The following is a 6000-nucleotide window of genomic DNA, read 5'->3' as shown; positions in this document are numbered from 1 at the left end:
GCCCCAACTGTTAGCCAGGCCTGGAGACCCAGAGAGGGAAGACACGATCCCAGCAGAGTTTGAAAAGAGGTGGCCTGCACACCAGAACAGACAGGCAGACTGCTTTGCCTGGAACATACCACACAGCGTTTACAAATTTAGTAGCAGCCAACATTTAAAATTTGGGAATCACTCTTCCAGAAACAGATAGATTTCTGGCTTCAAATGAGCAGATCTAGCAATACTGGGTCTGTATTTCCATAACTAGAATGCTTGTTTAATATTATGTATGACATAATTTATGTATGTGATATATAAACATGTAAGTGTATTAGCATTTTAGCTGTTGCCATTCCCTAAAATGTGGGCTCCACGAGAGGTTGGGACGTTGCTTTGCTCACTGCTCTATTCTGGTGCCTCCCACAGAGCCTGGCATCAGGTCAGAAGTTACTCGTGAGTAATGAATTAGATGAAGCAACAATGGGTTGGAGTAGCAGATCGCTGCCCTCTCCAAATGAGTCCCACTTGGTAATCTGTATTCCCTGCCTGGATCTTGGAGTTCAATACCCTCTGAAAGCAGAGTGCACTGTCAACAATGAGTGTGCAATGTCAGAGGTACCATGAGAAAGGTGAGCCCCAGGAAACTCCAGGAAGGAGCCAGGAAGGCTTCCTGAGTGCATTTGCCTGGCTGGAAAGTGAAGGGTAATTTTTAGGAGAGGGAAGAGCACGTCTGGAAGCCCAGAGGCCCATGCTATTGGTTCAATTTGGCTAAATGCACATCTTTGGGGCAGAGGAGAGACTGGGACAGGTGGACAATGAGCAGATGGGGAAGATCCCTGTCTACTGGCCTAAGATGCTTGATCTCTATCCTGAGGGATGAAGGTTTTGAGCCAAGGAGTAATAGGATCAGATTTGAGTTATAGAAAGAATTCTCACCTGCAGTGTGAAGAATGGGTGGGCATGCATGGGGGCTGGCCGGGGCTCCTTTTAGGATAGGGTCCTATGGGGGGCACATAATAATGAAAATCAATGAAGGGACTCATGTAAGATGACAAAAGTCAACTCACACTTGGCTCCATTGTCTGGGAAACAGTAGGGAGTAGTGGGGACTGTGGCGAACTGGTGCAGGCTCACCTGTCTACAGCAGGGCTTCCCAATCTTAGCACTATTGACATGGGGAGCTGGAAATTCTGTGTTCCATGGGGCTGACTATGCAATGCACACCATCTAGCAACGTCCCTGGCCTCTATTTGCTAGATGCCAGTTATGACCACTGAACATGTCTCCAGACATTGCCAGGTGTCTCCTGGAGGGTGAAATCACCCCTGGCTGAGAACGACCAGTCTACAGGGAGCCATCACTCAGCACCAGCTAATGCTGCCCCATGGGAATGGAGAACCCACTGCTCCTGAGTCTTTCCGTTCGTTCTTCAATCTTTTCATATTTACTGTTGACAAATAATGTTTTTGGGATGTTTTTGAGAAGTGGTAGCCAAAACCATGAGTGCCAGACAAAAGCACACCTGGGCCTCAGCTTGCACCCTTTAAGCCAGCAGTCTCTCACAATCGCCAAGGTGAGAAATGGTCTTTGGGATTTACAGTGGATTTATTCTTATATTCCCCAAAGGGCCTGCTTTCTGGGACCTTCCAGTCAGTAGTAACTTGTTCCAATATTTATCAAACGAGCAAACAAAGAAGTTGGCAGTTTATTACACTAATGCTCTGGGTCCCTCCCTCTGCCCCCTTGTTTGTATTTGACATGCAAACCCCAGATCTCGAAGATCACCCAAGCCTATTTCTCTTCCCTTCCCCACACTCCTCACTTCTGTAAGAATTTAAGAGTTCAAAAAATCATCCGAACTTACACACCCGATCCCACATCACTGCCAGCCTCTGCCAGCACCTACATGGGAAACCAGCCTTTCCAGAAACAGACAGAGGAGCCACCCACGAGCACGTCCCATCCCCCTCTTGGCCATGTGTGGGAAAATGCCATCTGCTTTGTGGTGGTCAGGGCTATGAGTTTATGTTGAAAATGTTCTGCTCTGGATAAAAGTAAATTTTAAAAAAACCTTGTTCCTTAGAATTAACATCAATATTTATTTTTTGCACTGTTGACATTTCAGACTTCCCCCACCCTGCCTTCCCCATGTCTGGTAGGAAAGACTCCTGGTACGGGCCACGTGCAATGGTTTCTCATTTGCACACTTGCTCCACTACCCCCGTCTCTTCACAGTTGGGTGTTTTTTTGACAGGCTCTGACTCTTGTTTAGAGATTTAGTGAAATTTTACAGATTCAAGGATTCTGATCTCCACAGTCCATTTCTGGTGGGCGTCCCATGTCTCCTGGCTGGGAATGGGAGTTGACAGAGGGCTCTAGAATCTGTAGGCTATTCCAGAGCCAGGGCACATAGGAGGCAACGCCTACAACAGAAATAATGATACAGATGGGAGCTCCCTTTATCTGGGGCTTTCTCGGAGCCTGCACAGGGCTGACCCTTGGTGGACACCATCTTGTTTCACCCTGCCTGCACCCTGAGAGGCAAGTGGCGTCTTCTCCCATCCTCTGTTCCAGAGCCCACCCCGGCTGGAGCCTGCCTATCTTCATGCCTCACTCCTGCCACCCTTTGCCTTGACCTCTCTGCTCCCACCATCCAGGCTTGCCCTTTGGTGGCTCCCTGGCAGGGAGTGGAAAGCTTTTTCTTCAAAAGGACGGGTTGCAAATGTTTTAGGCTTTGTGGTTTGCTAGGAAGCCACCTGGCTTTAGCATGAGGGTTCTGTGTCCCCAGAAACCCCGTCTGTGCTCGGCGAACCAGGACAGTTGGTGACCCTACTTTGCTGCCAGTTGCTTTCTACAGCAACTACTCGACTCCATTATTGTAGCACTATAGCAGCCATTGAAAATATGTAAATAAGTGGGCATGGCTGTGTGCCAATAAAACTTTATTTTATTTATTTATTTTTTGAGATGGAATATCACTCTGTCACCCAGGCTGGAGTGCAGTGGCATGATCTTGGCTCACTGCAACCTCCACCTCCTGGGTTCAAGTGATTCTCCTGCCTCAACCTCCTGAGTAGCTGGGACTACAGGCACCCGCCACCACGCCCGGCTAATTTTTCATATTTTTAGTAGAGATGGGGTTTCACCATGTTGGCCAGGATGGTCTTGACTTCCTGACCTCGTAACAGGCCAGCCTCGGCCTCCCAAAGTGCTGGGATTACAGGCGTGAGCCACTGCACCTGGCCTATAAAACTTTATTTATAAGAACCAAGTGGTCAGCCAGATCTGGCTGCTAGAGCTAGAGGTAGTTTGCTGGCTCCTGCTTCAGGCACCAAGCTTACTTCCTCCTCAGGGACTTGGCTCTTCCCTGGGACATTCCTTTACAACATCCACTCTGTGCTCCCGGTTGCTTTCGCAGAGGCCGGCGCTGACTGCAGGGCCCCCGCACCCGATCACTCGCTAAATGTTGGCTGCTCAGGACCCACAGCCACTTCTTTCTCTGGAGAGTTGCTCTCAACCAACGACGTCTGCACCGCCTCTCCAACCAACACAGCTCCAGGGCGCCTGCAGGGGCTGCACTGGGCAACGGGGTGGGACTCCCGCTCCAGAGCTTCCTATGGGAGTCTCAGCTGAGACCACGTCCTTGCTGCCCTTGTGCCCTCTGCCCCTGCTGCCCTCACACCTCTTTTCCTGGGAGCCCTGCCTCGATAACCCCAGCAGCTCAGGCTCTGCTTCCAGAGGGCCCCATCCACATCTCCCCCCTTGCATCTCCCTCATCACTCGCCACCCATGACATCGTCCTATTTTCCCTGCAGCGTTGCCCTCTCTGGGCATGGGCACCCAGTCACAGAGGCACGCTGTCTGCATGCCACATGAGACGCCCAGACAGCTTTACCTAAGGCATTGTGCAAATGGGAAGTTGAATTGTTTGAAAAGATACCTCCCGGATTCTCATGCTTTGGTTCCATCCCCTGTAAGGCTCCCAGATGGCCACAGCCTCCCTGCCTCCTTGGAAGACCCAGAGCCGGGAATGAGTGTTTCTGTCTCCCCCTCTTTGTGGATGATTCTTTATCTCTGGCTTCATGGGAGTGGGAGCCAGGTAGTCATGCTTGGTTTAATGCTCTGCTCTTCATGTCTTCAAATTCTTGACACTTTTAAAAAATATCCTTAATAGTTTTTGAACAAGGGTTCAGATTTTCACTTTGCCCTGGGCCCTGCAGATTCCGTGGTCAGCCTGTGGGTATTGTGTACCTGACCAATCCCAAGGCTCTGGAGGCACCATCTTGTTTAGTCCTCCCAACTAAACATGAAGGGGAACCATGATTATCCCCATTCTACAAACAAACCAATCAAGGTCCATGAAGACTGGGTGGTCCTGGGTCACTGGGTTACATAACGAGGAGATGGTGGGATGGGAATTTGAGCCAGGTCAGTCACTCTCAGAGCCACTACTGCCTTAAATGTCTTGCATACAACATTCAACCTGTTTCTGCTGAGGGTATAAGAGCAACTCCATCATTAGCCATGAATGAATTGATTAACTGATTTCATATCACCCTGGGAACGGAGGCTGGCTCTTCATGTGACTGCCTCCTTTTCATCTTCCTCCTCTGCCTTGAAAACCTTCTCCCTCTAGGAAGGCCCCCGTCACCCCAGCCCTCCCCTGCTCCTCCTCAAAGCTGGGTACACAGATCCCCCCACTTGATCCACCTGTAGAGTTCCTAAGACTACCTGCTGGGGGGCAGGTACACCCAGGTAGCACCTCACCTCCTGGGAGCAGGAATAAAATCTGATTCATCAAACTTATGTCCGCTGTCCCAGAACCAAGCTTGGATATTCGTGTGGTTGGGCATCAATTTAGGGAGCACCATCTGGGTTTTTTAAAAAATTAACAATTTTTGGCCGGGCGCGGTGGCTCAAGCCTATAATCCCAGCACTTTGGGAGGCCGAGACGGGTGGATCATGAGGTCAGGAGATCGAGACCATCCTGGCTAACACGGTGAAACCCCGTCTCTACTAAAAAATACAAAAAACTAGCCGGGTGAGGGGGCGGGCGCCTGTAGTCCCAGCTACTCGGGAGGCTGAGGCAGGAGAATGGCGTAAACCCGGGAGGCGGAGCTTGCAGTGAGCTGAGATCCGGCCACTGCACTCTAGCCTGGGCGACAGAGTGAGACTCTGTCTCAAAAAAAAAAAAAAAAAAAAAAAAAAATTAACAATTTTTTACCTTTCCTTTTAAGAGAATTTAAAGACACTTGCAGAATACATAACATACAAGAAGGAAACCTAGATTAGAAGTTGGGAGAAAAAGAAAATAGAGAAACAAGAGTAAGGATACGATAAAAGTATAAAATAAAGCTTGGAAGAAGGCTACATAAACACGCTGCAGTAGGCAGAATAGGGGCCCTCAGAAGATTCCACGTCCTAATCCTTGGAACCTGTGAATATAGCACCTTATGTGGCAAAAGGACTTTGCAGATGTAATTAAATTAAGACTTGAGATGAAGAGATTATCCTGGATTATCTGCATGGACTCTATGTAATTACAAGGGCCTCCTTTTTTTTTTCTTTAGACAGAGTCTTGCTCTGCTGCCCAGGCTGGAGTGAGGTGGCACAATCTCGGTTCACTACAACCTCTGCCTCCCTGATTCAAGCAATTCTCATGCCTCAGTTTCCCAAGTAGCTGGAATTACAGGCACACACCACCACACCTGGCTAGTTTTTTGTATTTATGGTAGAGACAGAGTTTTGCCACGTTGGCCAGGATGGTCTCAAACTCCTGACTTCAACTGATTCCCCTCAGCTTGGCCTCCCAAAATGCTGGGATTACAGGCGTGAGCCACCACATTTGGCTCATAAGGGTCTCTATAGAAGACAGACAGAAGAGTCAGTGAAAGAGAAAGACCAAGGGAGACTGTAATCTACAAGCTTTTCCTGTAAAGGACCAGATAGACCACATGTGACAGCAGCTGTGGTCAGGGCATGATGAATGGGCTAGCTGTGTGCCAATAAAACTTTATTTAC

The sequence above is a fragment of the Chlorocebus sabaeus genome, chromosome 2, assembly GCF_047675955.1.
Source record: "Chlorocebus sabaeus isolate Y175 chromosome 2, mChlSab1.0.hap1, whole genome shotgun sequence".
NCBI classification, from domain to species: Eukaryota; Metazoa; Chordata; class Mammalia; order Primates; family Cercopithecidae; genus Chlorocebus; species Chlorocebus sabaeus.
The sequence above is the reverse complement of the archived record's forward strand: the minus strand, read 5'-3'. Positions refer to the sequence as shown.